The 15,091-nt window shown below is 55.2% G+C and overlaps 1 pseudogene across 1 annotated transcript; it reads left to right on the top strand.

The window, feature by feature from the left end:
- The first annotated feature begins 6,437 nt into the window (after positions 1–6,437).
- On the top strand, positions 6,438–10,044 carry LOC308614986 (phosphoethanolamine/phosphocholine phosphatase-like; annotated as a pseudogene). Its single transcript has 2 exons — positions 6,438–7,171; positions 9,907–10,044. The product of its transcript is annotated as a phosphoethanolamine/phosphocholine phosphatase-like (transcript).
- Positions 10,045–15,091: the final 5,047 nt, after the last annotated feature.

Genomic DNA, 15,091 nt, shown 5'->3' with positions numbered 1-15,091 from the left:
TACGGGTTAGGGTTAGGGTATGGGTTAGGTTATGGTATGTCTTAGTTTTAGGATTCGGCTATGGGTTAGGGTACGGCTACGGGTTAGGGTTAGGGTATGGGTTAGGGTACGGGCTAGGGCTAGGGTACAGTTTAGCGTGTGGAGCAAGGGTGTCTTGAAGGAATGGCTTGGGGTCAGGAGGCAGTGGAGACTGTGTTTCATGGGAGAGTTATGCACACCTGTGACATTTCGTTCTCGGGGTCAGCACGGCAGCGCGGATCCACCATCTGCCCATTTTTCTGTTCCTTCATCGCTCACTCATTCCCTTGCTCATTCGTTCATTGACCCTCTCGATCCGTGACTTGAGCAGTTACTAAGGGTGTACTGTCTGCAGCAAAACACAGGATGCAGAGGGCCCGAGAGAGCTGGCCATCGGTAAGACTAAGGCCTGCTCAGCGCGTCACTCACGGTGAGCCCGGGAGTGAACTGTGCACCAGGGCAGGGTCTCCAGGGGGACGAGACCATGCAACTGGGTTGCTGCTGCTTCCCGCCTCCTCTCCCTCAGGCTCCCTGGCCTTCCCGCGTCCCTGTGGCACAGCTCTGTGTTTGGTCACCCTTTGTGTGGTAGAGGCCTGGAGGAGATGGTCAGTGTCCTCATGGGAGGATCCTGCTGCCCACAGAGCACCTGGGACTCTGAATCCAAGTTCAGCAAGGGGAATACTCTGGAACTTTCTGACCCTCCAGGCACCAGAAGCCTGGGAGCTTGGCTGGGCTCCCGTACCCACTTCTTATGCAGTCTCCCTGGATCCCCCATCCCACCACAGTGAGTATCCAGAAGGTGCTTTGTGAGGCCCTTTCCAGTCTGGGCAGCACCAGGGCCCTGGGGCTCTTCCAGGCCCAGAGCATCTCTGAGTATGTTCCAGTGTAGTGAAAAATTGACAGTTTTCACACAGTGTAGAACAAGCCTGGCGGTTATTTATGGTTTGTGTTGTGTGTGATTTTTTATGGTCTTGGAGAGTCCTATCTTTTTTTTTATGCATCAGCACATTTTCCCACAGCACGTGCTTGAGTCCACAGGCTCGGGGTATTCCTGGGTTCTCTGGTCAGGAAGGCCCAGTCAGACTGGAGGGGAGACTGACCACATCCAAGGCCTGGTCCTTGTCAGGCAGAGGGCAGGAGATAGTCCAGTTGAGGTAGGATTGAGGCTCATTCCAAGAGGGTCATCCTGACTGTGGTCTAAAGAGATGCTGCTGCTTCTGGGAATATTTTTTTCTAGAGGAGAAAAACAGAGATGTTGTATAGAGCATGCCTTGGACTAACAGGCAAAGGCAAGTCCGTGCAGGCCTGCGAGAGGGGGATCATGTCTCCCAGATCTTCATGGACTGTAGACCCAGCACCTCTGCAATCAGCCCCAGGTGGAGCAGCATTAAGACATAGAAGAAGTGGACTTGGGTCAGACTGCAGCTTTGTGATTGTGCACAGAGATGGCTGACTGTTTCCCAACTCCAGGGTTCTAGAACTGGGGCCTCTGGAGGGCATAGGCATTCAGGAATATGGTGAAGTGCTTATGGAAGAGTAGTTAGCAAAATGTAAGCCTCAGCCCACAGCAAGATACCATGCAAGATAACACAAGACCCCCAGTCCGGAAGTAGCACAGACATGACCTGCAAGTGACACTCAGACTTGCTTCTCCCGCGAGCGGCTGGGGCAGCGGAAGGCTCGGCTGAGGCAGCTGAGCAAGCTGGGTCTGTACCCCACGACTGGGCAGGGCAGAGCGTGCTTGAGGCTTCAACGAGCCTCAGTGACAGGTGCAGGGCCGTGACCATCTTTAGTTCCCAGGGGCCATCTGCTGTCTCCTCGTTCTTGGGGAGGGTGAAACAAAAACAAACTTTGTGAAATTTCCTGAGCTTTTGTGTGTATGTGTGTATTACGTGAGTGTGCGCAAGCATGTGCATGTGTGTGCTGTCTGTGCACAGGTCTGTGTACATCCGAGTGCATGTGAGTGTGTTTATGTGCAGGCAGGCACATGTGTGTATGCACGTGTTTTTGCATGCGCAGCACGTGTGATTGTGTGCCTGTGTGTGACTGCAGTCCATCTTTTCATGTGTGTGTGTACATGTGTGTGAATGCCGGTATGCTTGGGCATGTTCGTGCACATGTGTGTACACATGCGTGCTGTGGGGGGATGAGGAAGGCACGGAGTTGTTGCTTTCTGGTGCCGCCTTCCCCCACCCTCCCTTTTGCTGTTGCCTCAGCACTTTGTGGTGAAGTGTAGAGACTCAAAAGGAGGACCACTACCCGCTACCGTGAGTGATCTGCCTGCTCATCCTCACGGTCATCCATCTGTCCAGTAAACATCCCTGAGCCTGTGCCATGTGCTGGGGCCTGGGGTCCACAGTGAAGGAGGCGCATGCTCTCAGCTGTGCTCAGCCTAGCCGGGCGCGGGACACAGAAGCTGCAGGCCAGGTGTGTCTGCGGAGGGAGAGGTTACCTCTGGCTGGTGGGTTAGCGGAGGTGGCAGCTGAGCTGAACTGAAGGAGTGGGATGGACGGAGCTCGCTCTAGAGGAGGGTGGGGGCAGGGGGCAGAGGAACGGGCTGGGTGCCTGGCTCGCGGGGAGGACGCATTGCAGAGGGGGTGCAAGGGTGGCCAGACAGGTAGCTTTGACTTCGTTTTATAGACAGAACAGTTTTAGAACCAGAGTGACAGGATTAGGCCCATATTTTTCCTCTGGTGGCGGCTGAGGGGTTTGATGGTAGAAGAGAGAAGGTGGGCCGAGGAACAGGGGTGACGCTAGGGTCTGTGCCTCTGCGAGGCTTCCAGCTTCTTTGTCGTGGTCCCTTGGGTCCACAAGGTTAGCACACACCTTTTGTGAGGCTGGAATGGGGCTTCCTCTTCATTCCCTCTTTCCCAGAAGTAAACGCAACACAGTTTGGAGTTGGTGAGACTGAGGGGGCCATCTTGCAGGAAAGGCAAGCATCAGCGTTGGCTGGGGTGCCTACCCGGGGTCAAGGGGGAACCCTTAGCCAGACCCGCAGACCCCAGGGAAGGACACGGTGTGCTCAGAGAGGCAGGGATAGTCAGGAGAGCCAGGTGTGCAGAGAAGGCTCGGGCAAGGGGGCCCTGGGGGCTCAGGCAATCAGGGAGTGAGGGGAGGGGTGGCCAGACAGCCGTGAATGAGGCCCAGGGGTCGACGGGGTCGTGCTGTGTACAGGGTGGACACACAGGGCCCGAGGCTGTTCTGTAGGGAACGTCTCCCGGCTGCCGTGGGCTCTGGAAATTGTCTGCGGGTTGCTATGCCTCCTGGGACTCTCCGGCCCAGGCCTTAGCCGGGAGCTGCCTGTCCAGCCTACCCCGGCTCTACCTTCAGACTGCGCGAGGCTGGGCGGGCGGGATGGGCTCCTCGTGTCTCAGTTGCCATGACCTGTGACATTTCCTTTCCAGTTGCCAGATTCATTATAAGGATATATGTACAGTTTGTTGCATTGTTTTGCGCCACCCGTTGGCTTAGGGAAGAACTGCCCTAGTAGGTTGGCCTGCAAGGTGTGCTACTTCAGAGCCTCCATCTGACATACTCTTCCCTGTTCGAAATGCAAACACAGCACACACTCCCTGCCTGGTTTGGGAATGATGACACCTCACTTCTCCCCCCTCCTACCCTGTCCTGCCCACACTCCAACCTCAAGGACACTTCGGTTCCCCATCTGACTCCCGACCCCTCCAGCTGGCTGGGGACAGGCAGCCTCATGAGACAGTGTGCACAAAGCTTTCTGGCCGGGCTGTGAGGATGGGGACCAGGTCCCACCTGTGCCAATGAAGTAGGCGTCTCACCTGGATTTGTCTCCGGGCTCTTGAAGGTGGACTGAAGGTCAGACAGTCCAGAGGCCAAGGGCCCTAGAGGAGGGGGGTGTGGGCGCAGGTAGACCAGGAGCAGCTGCCCCTCTGGTCAGGAGAGTCCAACAACCCAGGGCTTTCTGGTTCCTGGTGGGAGGAGAGGGCAGAGGCAGTGGGGGCCCAAAGACAGGTCCTGATTCACCTCTGGATGGAGCCACTCAGCTGAGCCCAGGTTTTGAGGAATTAGAGTTAAAGGATGCAGGCTAGAGGGTCAGGGTTAGAGGGTCAGGTTAGATGGTCTGAGTCACGGTCAGGGTAAGGGTTAGGAGTTTACAAGTCAAGGTCGAGTATCTAGGGGCTAGGGGTTAGGAGCTTTAGAGTTTAGGATTAGAGATGAGGAGGTTAGGGTTAGGGAGTGAACAGTAGAGATTTGGGCATTAGGGTTAGTGGGTTAGTGTTAAGCACAACTGGCCCACGGCCCCCCTAACCCCACACCTCTGAGTCCTGTAGGACGGACAGGACTTGCCCGGGGTCACTCAGGAGTGTGGGGTTCACCTGGGCCGCTGGTTATCTACCCCCATCCTGGAACCTGAGAGCAGAAGAACGAAACGTCTGCTCAGGTCACTGACTGTTTCAAATCCACCTCAACCTCAGTCAACGGCTGTTAGGGCCTCAGAAGCCCACAGGGTTTCCTCCTACCATCAGAACTGGAAAGAGTAGTGCTGGCCCCACTTGGCCTGGGCAGCCTGGGTCCAGCACAGGCCTGACTGAGCTCACTCCATGGTCATGTTATGAATTTATACAGAACTTGGTGCAGTGACCTACCAGCCCCCAGGTGCTGCCTCCTGAGGGCTGCTGGGGCCCTCCTGGGACTGCAGGTATCCTTTGTCCCATCTGAGAGGGCACCAATAGACATCAAGTCTCAGGACAGCCCTTGACCTCTGACCATCCAGGCAGTCATCTGTGGTCCTCCAGCTCAAGCCAATCTGGTCCCTGTCAAGCCCCTGTGGCCAATTACTGAGCTGCCCTTGCCGCTGGGCAATTGAACAGCTACCTGGGCAGCACAGACAGCCCTTTGGGATGTTTCAGTTACTAACATCCTTGTGGTTGAGAAAAGGGCCTCCCCCTCTCACAGGCTCATAGCCTGCCAAGCGAGGTAATAACCGTCTAAACATTTGAGTGTGTTCCTGGCACAACAACCATATGGCAGACCATGGCCTTGCAATCCTTTGGGCTTCCAGCTCTAACAAACTTTTGATATTCATACTCATTAAGAGTCAAAGATACGGGAGCAACTGGGCCACCCAGTGGACAGTTTCACACTGAGGCTGCATGGTCTTGGAGAGCCACGTGCACCCATGTGGTCTCTGAAAGCTGCCAATGATGGATTCCATGATATGGCATAATCCTTGAGCCTCCCACTGCTTCATTGAGCAAGAATTTCCTAACCACCATAGCATTTAGTCTCTGCTCTTTGTAAAGGAGGGAGGAGACTGGATAAATGAGCAGTATTGTTCTTTGGGGATGGGTGAGTCATGTGGCCAGGGGGCAGGTGTGACTCCTGGGCTCCCACCACCAGAGACATCAAGGAGGGCTGTGCCTTTTGCAAGAGGAAGAGGTTCTTGCTGTTGTGGATGGACAGCAGGAGCACTGGATGGGTGGCTGCAGCCCCTGACCCTAAATCAGCCCCTTCCTTCCTTGGCCTTCAGATCCCACAGCTGTGCAGTGGGCCGTCACTGATGTGGAATCTGCCGCCTTCCCCAGTCCAGCATCTGTTCTCATGCCAAAGTCCAGAACCTCAGCTTTCCTTTGGGAACTTCTTACCTGTTTCCAGTCCAAACTGTTCCAGAGGGCTGATGCTATGTTCCACCCACCTTGAAGATGGGCATATGATCCACATTTAGCCAATCCCATGTTCCATCCTATGGGTGCTCTGATGGGTTCAAGGATGATGTTATGATCCAAACCAGGCCAATGACGTTTACTTTATTTTTTGGCCATACTATGCAGGCGGGATTTTAGTTCCCTGACCAAGGATCGAAGCTGTGCCCCTTACATTGGGAGCTCAGAATCTTAACCACTGGACCACCAGGAAAGTCCCATCCCCTCATTTTCAAAACTGCTATGGATTTAAAGCACACAAGATGGTTGTGATATGAGTGGCCTTTTCAGTATGACTTCTTTGACTTAGAATGTTTTCAATGTTTATCTGTGTTGTAACACGTATTATCAGTGTTTCATTCTTTTTTTTTATTTTGGTTAAAAATACATAACATGGGGATGGGGGGAAGTGGAGGGAATGGCCCAGATGCACACCATTCATGGATCCTCTGGACTGGAAGGACTCGTGAGAGCCGGAGCCCAGAAATCCGGGAATGGATAAGACACAGAGTCCCCTCCAATTCCCGTAAGCACCCCTCGCTCCATCCTGCGCCCAAATACCTCAGCTAGGCCCTCTCCCCACTCTTGACACTCGAGACTCAGCCGGGACAGACCTCTGCAGCCGCCGCTCCTCACCCTGCAGGAGAAGCTCAGAGGTCCTGTCCCCCTTTCCTCTGAGGGACTCTTTTTGGTGACCACAAAAGGATTTGGTCGCTCAGGACAAAGCTGGTAGAGGACAGCGGGATGGTTGCGCCCGGTGCGCCACGCTTCCTCCTGACCTTCGACTTGGACGAGACTATTGTGGACGAAAACAGCGACGACTCCGTCATGCGCGTGCCGCGGCGGGCCAGCGGCTGCCTGAGAGCCTGCGTGCCACCTAGCGCGAGGGCTTCTACAACGAGTACATGCAGCGCGTCTTCAAGTACCTGGGCGAGCAGGGCGTGCGGCCGCGGGACTTGCGTGCCATCTACGAGGCCATCCCCCTGTCGCCCGGCACGGGCGAGCTGCTGCAGTTTGTGGCCAAGCAGGGCGCCTGCTTTGAGGTTATTCTCTTCTCAGACGCCAACACCTTTGGCGTGGAGAGTGCACTGCGCGCCGCCGGCCACCACGGCCTGTTCTGCCGCATCTTCAGCAACCCGTCGGGGCCCGACCCTTGGGGGCTGCTGGCGCTGCGGCCCTTCCACGCGCACAGCTGTGCTCGCTGCCCCGCCAACATGTGCCAGCACAAGGTGCTCAGCGACTATCTGCGCGAGCAGGCCCACGACGGCCTGCCCTTTGAGCACCTTTTCTACATGAGCGACGGCGCCAACGACTTCTGCCCCATGGGGCTGCTGGCAGGTGGCTACGTGTCCTTCCCGTGCCGCCACTACCCCATGCACTGCCTTATGCAGGAGGCGCAGAAGGCCGAGCCCAGCTCCTTCAGCGCCAGGGTGGTGCCCTGGGAAACCTCCACCGAAGTGCGCCTACACCTGCGTCAGGTGCTGAGGACGTGGCCTGCAGGGGCCACCCGGGCGGGGAGGGAGTGGGGCGGTGGGGGTTGGGAAAGAGAAAGCTAGTTTTATTACTCCCTTTCCCTTTCGTTTTGGTATATCCCTCCAGGATTTCCCGGAATCCCAGGTTGGTCCATTTGGGGACTGGAGGAGGGAGTTGGGAGCTGTCCCCATCTGTGCAGTTAACCCAGCTCGGCTGCCTCCCCCAGTTCCACTGCAAGCGAATTCTGGAGTCTGGCCGCAGCAGCGTGGCACGCATATCTGAGCAGGCAGCAGTGTTTCCACAAACCTTGTCCTCTCAGTTGGGAGGACGCGGTTCCCTTTAAGGGTAGAGAAGGAACATGTCCCGCCACGTTGCGGTTAACTGTTGCCTTGGGCTGCGTGGCCTCCCTCCTCCAGTCTTCTGTCCAGAGGACCTAGGCCCCGAAATGTACCCCCCGACCTCCCCCGCACCGGACTCCCCACAGAGAGAGGTGCTCCCTGCCGACGGTCCCAGGCCTAGATCTTGCTTTACCTACTGTGACTCTACACTACACTCCTTGCCCCCCGCCCCCCCACCCTGTTAGCATCCCCACAGGATAAAAAGCTAGAGGGAACAGTCACCTCCTGTTGGTGGAAAGAGGTAGCACACTGTTCCGGGGCTCGGGTCTGGCCAGCCAGGGACCTCACAGAGCCCGAAGATGTCTCCTTGCAGCACAGCCTCGTCTATGCAGCAAGAAAGCAGGGACTTAACCAAAGTCGCCCCACTGACTGGGCCCTTTTGAGCCCCCCTCCTCCCGTATGGAAGAGAAAGCCATGATGCTTTAAAGCAGAGCTAGTGGAAACCCAAGGCCCACCTCCCTCTTCTGGGGTTTCAGAGCTGTGAAGGAGGTGAAGGGGCAGAGGTGAGCGAGGTGTCTCACGCTGCCGTCTGGGGGATGAGGGCGAGGTGAGCTCTGCTCTCAGAGAGCCCCACTTAAGTGAGGGAGCTGGTCCCCACTCTTGGAGGAGTGCCCAGCCTGGGGAACCAAGACTGAATCCATAACAAAGCAGGCAACAGGCAAAAGAGCAGGGTGCGCCCACCTTCGGAGAGGGGCACAGGGGTCTAGTGTGGAGGGCTCAGTGAGCACCGAGGAGATGGGAGATACTGCTGCTTAGGGCAGGCAGAGGAGGCTCAATGAGCGGGAGTCTTACAAGTGGGTTGCCTTTCAGTCCCTCGGCCCGCTAGCCCTGCAGGGCAATCATCAGGAGGTCATCAGAATTTTATTCAAAGTTGGCTCTTGCAGCTGGAGACCCTGTCTTGCATGGCGTAAGGGTTCCCTGTGGGTAAGGTCACCAAACTCCTTGGCTTCCAGTTCTTTCCTGTCTCCAGCAGGCCTCTGGGTACCTCCTCTGTCTTTACCAGGACCCCTTCCCACTGAAATGGGGGGAAGGAACAGACACAGCTCACAGCCCAGGAGGCGTGCCGGTCTGGTCCAGTCTTGAGCAGGCTTTGGTGTGGGACTCAAGAGGCTCACTCAAGGCGGTGCTTGGGTCAGCATGCCAGAGATCCCAGGCTGTCAGCAGCTGGGCTGCGCATAGTTCCTGGGGAAGAATCCAGACCCCTCTGAGCCGATGCCCTCACACCAGCCATTGGAGTAGTGGGTGATGCAGATAATGGTGCCCTCAGAGAAGGAAAGTCCATTGTCCTTCTGGCGGGTGTATGGGTACAGTGTCATTACTGCAGGGCGGGAGGAGAGGGGTGCCATGAGATGTGCCTCCTGCCCCGCCATAGGGATGCTTGTGCCCTCATACTGGACTCTAGGGGGCAATGTAGGGAGTGGGGCAGGAGATGCCTTCTTCAAAGCCCCAGGACTCCTCCCCAGCTGAGCTAATATTCAGTATCAGGCCAGCTGCTTCCCTCCTCTGTGGGGGTGTGGTGGGGTGGAATAAAAGGCTCCACAAGGGTGACAAAGGCCATCCCCTCCACTCCAAGAAACTTCAGTGTTTGAGAGCAGGGCCCTAGGATCTACCCATGTTTTGTAATCTGCTTTCAGCCCCCGTTCATCCTGGTCTTCCCACAATGTCTCTGGCAGGTGCTGGAGGTATTGCTCAGTAGGTGCTCTAGTAGGTGCTCAGTAAATACAGCAACATTGAACAGTGTAGACTTTGCCGAGTGAGCCTTGGGCAAGTCACTTAGTTTAACCTCTCAGGCTCAGCTTCGTCTGTTAAATGGGAGTGTGAAGATCGTAGGAGGTTAAGTAAAAGTGAGAAAATGGATGAGAAGCTTTGACTCTGGGGTCTGGTATAAAGCAGGGGCTAAATTATGTTAACCCCCCCCCCACATAACATTTACCATTTAAATCATTTTGAGCATACAGTTCTATGGCATTAACTACATTCACGTTGTTGTACAAATAGTCTCAGCATCCACCTCCGGAAGTTATTCATTTTCCCTATGGAAAATTGTGTATCAGTTTCTCTAAATTTTTGCTAACATTTGTTATTTTTAGCTTTCTTGATTGTAGGCGTTCTAGTGTGTGGAGGGGTCGGCGTTGTGGTGTTAACTTGCATTTCATCACGAATACTGACGATTAACATCTCTTCATGTGCTTGCCGACCATTTGTATGTCTTATCTGGAGAACGGTCTTTTGAAGTCCTTTTTCCATTTAAAACATTGGGTTGTTTGCCGAGTCCCGCCAAGCGCTCCTCCTGGCGGCGTTGGTGTCGGTGAGTCCAGCCTGGAGCGGTCTCCGCGCCGCAGGGGCCCGCGCCCCGGGGCATCGCTAGCTGCCTCTCAGGAGAGGAGACGCCCGCCCCCCGGCGCCCGTGCCTGGAGCGCCGAGATCGTGCTGCGCCTAACGGGGCGGGTGTTGCTCGGCATTGGCTGCGGGTCACCTGAGCGCGGCGGCTTTCTGCGCGCTTTTCCCGGAGGAGAGTGTCCCGGAAGTGGGCGTTCCGGCGCCCGTGCCTGGAGCGCCGAGATCATGATGCGCCGCGCGGACACGGCGCCGGCGGGGCGGGTCTTGCTCGGCATTGGCTGCGGCTCACCTGAGCGCGGCGGCGGTCTGCGCGCCTCTCCCGGAAGAGAGTGTCCCGGAAGTGGGCGTCCCGTCCAGAGCGCACCTGGCGCGGGGCGTCCTTGGGGCTCCTCGCCGTCGGCGCCACGCGAGCCGGCGGGGGTCTAGAGCGCCCGGCGGCTGGGAATGACCCGTTCCGTGGGTCCCAGGCACCCCAGCGGCATCCGAGCGCGGAGCGGAGGAAGTCTAGGGAGCCAGCGCCCGGCGGCTGGGAACAACCCGTCCCGTGGGTCCCTGGCTCCCCAGCGGCATCCGAGCGCGGAGCGGAGGGAGTCTAGGGAGCCAGCTCCCGGCGGCTGGGAACGACCCGTCCTGTGGGTCCCTGGCACCCCAGCGGCATCCGAACGCGGAGTGGAGGGCTGCGGACCGCAGGTAAGGGTACAGGGGTTGGTGGGGGTGGGTGGAGGAAGGAACGACGAAATTACACCAGAGCTGTTTGGTACAGGGGCAGAAACAGAAAACTCAGACGTACCACTGCAGAGGCCATGGGAGTTAAGTTGTAAATGCTGCTGGTTTTCAGTAGCCGTCAGCCATTCTCTTCCTGTAGCTGATGGGATACAAAGCTCTACTGGGTTGTTCTTTGCACGGGATAGTCTTGTTTTGCAGAAATTCAGCTCATAGCCATTCTTGATGTGTAAGTGTAAGGTCGGATCTTAACAAACGGCATCGCGAAACAGGAAAGCTTCAAGTGAGCTTTATTAGGGGGCGCTTCCGGGCGAGGTTCACTGGTCCGAGAGAAAGGGGCCAGAGAAGTCGCCCCCGGGCGAGGGCTGGGCAAGATTTTATAGGGGAAGAAGGGAAAGGGGTGTGGTGAATCTGGGAGAGCGCAGGGAATTCCTTATCTGGTGGTCTCTTGGGGTGTCGTGGCACTATCTGGTGCCGGTTACATCAGTCTTGGGACCGCTAGTCCCGTCCCTCGAAAGGCGGGAAGGCTGGGCCGGGTGGAAAGCCCCCAGGTCAGTTCCTGGAACTGGGTGGTCCGGAATGTCTCCAGGTCAGCTTCTGGAACTGGGTGGTCCGGGGAGTTTCGGTCTGATGCAACCTGTGAATCTGATTGCGTTCCCCTGCCTCGGGCCAGTTGGCCTTACATCCTGACATCGTTGGTGTAATGCGGCGGCGTTCCGATCTCTGGCTACTTCATGCTGAATGGGGGCGTCGAAAGGGGAGTCGGGCGACCAGAGGTCCGAGGCTTAGGGGAGAGCAGTGGGGTTTTCTGTAGGAAGCAAGGTGTGAGGGCCGAGGAACATTTGGTTTGTGGCCACCCGAGAGACTTCCTCCATGCGCCGGCGAAGGAACCTAAGAAAACGGGGCAAACATGAGCAAGATACAGATGAGAATTAAGGGGCCTCAGATTGGTGTTAACCAGGTATAGAGGGTGGATCGCCCCCAATCGGGAGTTGGGGAGGCGGACTGTTGGTGTTTGCGTTGGAGTTCTTCTCTTAAGCGATGGAGGGCGTTTACAGCATCATTCCTCCTGTAGGAAGAGGCAGGTACCTCCTTTGTCGGCCGTCAGGAGATCCAGGGCTCATCGATTCTGGAGAGCGACTCGGGCTATGGAGGTGATTTGGCACTGGAGAGAGGAGATGGAGGCGGCGGAGCCTTCAATGGCTAGCTGGAGTTTATGTTCTAAGTCGCGGGATGTTGAAACACTATGTGTTAGAGCTCCCCCCCGCCCCCCGAGGCCTGCAGCGACCAGGGAGGAGGCGAGAGAGATGCCTGCGACCAGAGGAAGAAAGATAGCTCTTTTCCGTCAGGTAAAGGGCGGCGTGATTAGCGAGGAAAATTCGTTTTGGCTATACAGTGTGAGTTGTGGGACGAGAGTAACGGGGATACATGGGAAGGGGGAGGAAGAATTGATCTCTTTTGTGAGGGAACCATTGCACCACAAAAACATGCCTGGTGGTGCTTCAATTGATGTGTTTACCGTGAGGGATGTGTTGCAAAGAAACCCAGTATCAGGTAGATTTGGGCGGCTGCCGTAACAGATGGTGAGATTTTTTTGAATCAAGGAATATGGGGACTTTTAACGGGGAAAAAGGTGGGTTTTGGGATGTGTAGGCAGTAGAATTGAAGGGCTGGTCGAGTGGGACAGCAGCCAAGGGTGGCCGGCCAAGCGAGGCACATAGAAAGCAGTCGGAGATGTTACCTATTCCTGTGTGGTTGTGTATCTGTAGTGTTTGGTCAGTTCGGCTGCTGCTGCTAGGGCCCGAAGGCATGGTTGCCATCCCCGAATGGTTGGGTGTAGCTGTTTGGAGAGGTAAGTCACGGGGCGGTAGGAAGGCCCTACAGGCTGGGCAAGGAGTCCAGTGGCTATTGAGGCCTGTTCATCCACAAAAAGGTGAAAAGGTCGGTTTGGTTAGGGCAGAGAAAGGGGAGGAGAAGATATCAGAGCGTTACGGAGGGTGAGAAAGGCCTTTCTAACAGCGGAAGGAGAGGTGAGGGGTCCTTGAGGGGTTTCTTTAGTGGCTAGATATAAGGGTTTAGCGAGGAGAGCAAAGTTAGGGATCCAGTGTCGGAAAAATCCTATAAGGCCCAAAAAGGAGAGAATTTGTTCCGCTGTTTCCGGAGGCTGGAGTTCACGGATAATCCGGGTGCGATCGGCTGTTAGACCTTTTGTGGTGGGAGTAAGATGGAGCCCCAGGTAGGTTACAGAAGATACAGATAACTGAGCCTTGGCTGGGAAGACCCGATAACCGCGAGAGCCAAGGTAATTGAGGAGATGTGCAGTATGTTGTCTTGAGAGGCTGAGAGATGGGCTGCAAAGGAGGAGGTCATGTACATATTGAAGGAGTGTGCTGGGGGTAAGGGAGCAGGAAGTGAGGTCCCGTGCCAGTGCCTGACCGGAGAGGTGAGGAGTGTCGCGGAAGCCCTGGGGAAGAACTGTCCAGGTGAGCTGACTGGAAGTATGAGTATCCGGATCCGTCCAGGTAAAGACGAAGAGGAAATAGGAGTCGGGATGTAGATGGATAGTGAAAAAGGCAGTTTTGAGATCCAGAACCGTAATGTGTGTTGTGGATGGGGGGATATGGGAGAGCAAGGTGTATGGGTTTGGTACTACTGGGTGGAGAGGAATTATGGCCTCATTGATTAGTCGGAGGTCCTGGACCAGGCGATAATCCCCAGAGGCTTTGCGGACAGGCAGGATGGGGGTGTTGCAGGGAGAGTCAGTGGGGATAAGGAGTCCGTGGTTTAGGAGTCTGGTGATAATAGGTCGTAGGCCCCTAAGGTGAGTCTCAGAGATGGGAAATTGGCGCCTTGAGGGAAATTTGGAGGGGTCCTTTAGGCGGATGAGGACGGGGGAATGGTGTGTTGCTATTATGGGCTTAGAAGTATCCCAGACTTGGGGATTGATTGGGTTCAGTGTGATTGGAAGAGGGGGATAGGAGGGGGAGGGTTCTAGAGACAGGCCGAGAAGAGGAAGCAGGAGTTGGGAGGAGGGGACCTTAGGGTCAAGTCTAACCAGCTGGAGGGAGGCCCCTAAGTGGAAAAGAACATCTCGGCCTAGCAAGGGAACTGGGCAGGATGGTATGACTAAGAAGGAATGAGTAAAAGGGAGTCCTTCGATATGACATGGGAGTGGACCGGTCTGGAGTGGGAAGGATGGTTTGCCATCAATACCCATGACCGAGATCTGGGAAGGAGAAACTGGCTCGGAATAAGTAGGCAGGACCGAATAGGTAGCCCCCGTGTCCACCAGAGATGAGATGGACTTACCCGCTACCTGTAGCGTTACCCTGGGCTCGGTGAGGGTGATGGGGGTCTTCGAGTCCGGGTGCCGTCAGTCTTCAGCCAATCCCAGCAGTTCGAGTGGTAATGCCGTTGGGTCGGCCCGCCCCCCGCGTGGAGATGCTGAGAGAGGGCCAGTCGTAGGGCAGTCGCTCTTCCAGTGGCCCGTTAGCCCGCAGCTGGGACAGGGCTTAGAAGGAGGAGAGCGAGTTAGGGTTAGGGGTTAGGGGTTAGGGTTAGGGTTAGGGTACAGGTCAGTGTTAGGGTCAGGGTCAGGGTCAGGCGTTAGGGTCAGGGTCGGGTTAGGGGTCAGGGTCAGGTTAGGGGTTAGGGTCAGGTTTAGGGTACAGGTTAGGGTTAGGGTACGGGTTAGGTTTAGGGTACGGGTTAGGGTTAGGGTACGGGTTAGGGTATGGGTTGCATGCATTATTGCTTTAAATGGTCTGCATTTGCTCACAGAACCTCACCAATCGTCTCAGCCCCAAGTGTCCAGCCTTATGTCTCATCCAGCTTTGGGTGTAGATGTGGTCAGTCCAGATTGCATCAGAGCCCCTTAATGAATTCTGTAAGGATTTTGCTGTTTTTGTGTTTGAAATTTTTTTTTATAATGGGGTTGAGCTGATTTTCACGGCCGTGTTTATGCCACTCTGTACACCCTTGATTCCCTTACGGAGACATATCATTACGTAGGTATTAAGATTATTACTAGTCAGATATATTAATCTGCAGGGAATAGGGGATGTTGAGTTCAGTTCACTGAGCAAGGAGTAGGTCTTGTCTATTACACATTGGTTTTATGGAACGGTACCTGTGCTAATATCAAACTCTGGTTTTATGCATCAACCCACCTCACCTTTCCCCTTAAGCAGGCATAAGAGTTTTTTTTTTTCTAAATGTGCGACTCTGTTCTGTTTTCTAATTCAGCTCATGTGTAGCCATGTTTACATTCCCTTCATAAGTGATATCTTATGATAAGTTTCTTTTTCTGTGTTACTTATTTCACTTAGAAACATCGTACCTTAATCCAGTCATTACACTGCTACTGTCTTTATGACATTGATTCCATGGCTGAAGGATATCCCATAGTACGTAAGTACCACAACTTCTTTATCCACTTTTGTCTTTCCTGGGATATTTAAGGTG

Source organism: Mesoplodon bidens (assembly GCF_964165515.1).
Source record: "Mesoplodon bidens genome assembly, chromosome: 3".
Taxonomy (NCBI): Eukaryota; Metazoa; Chordata; class Mammalia; order Artiodactyla; family Ziphiidae; genus Mesoplodon; species Mesoplodon bidens.
This window is presented reverse-complemented; position numbering and strand designations above follow the sequence as displayed.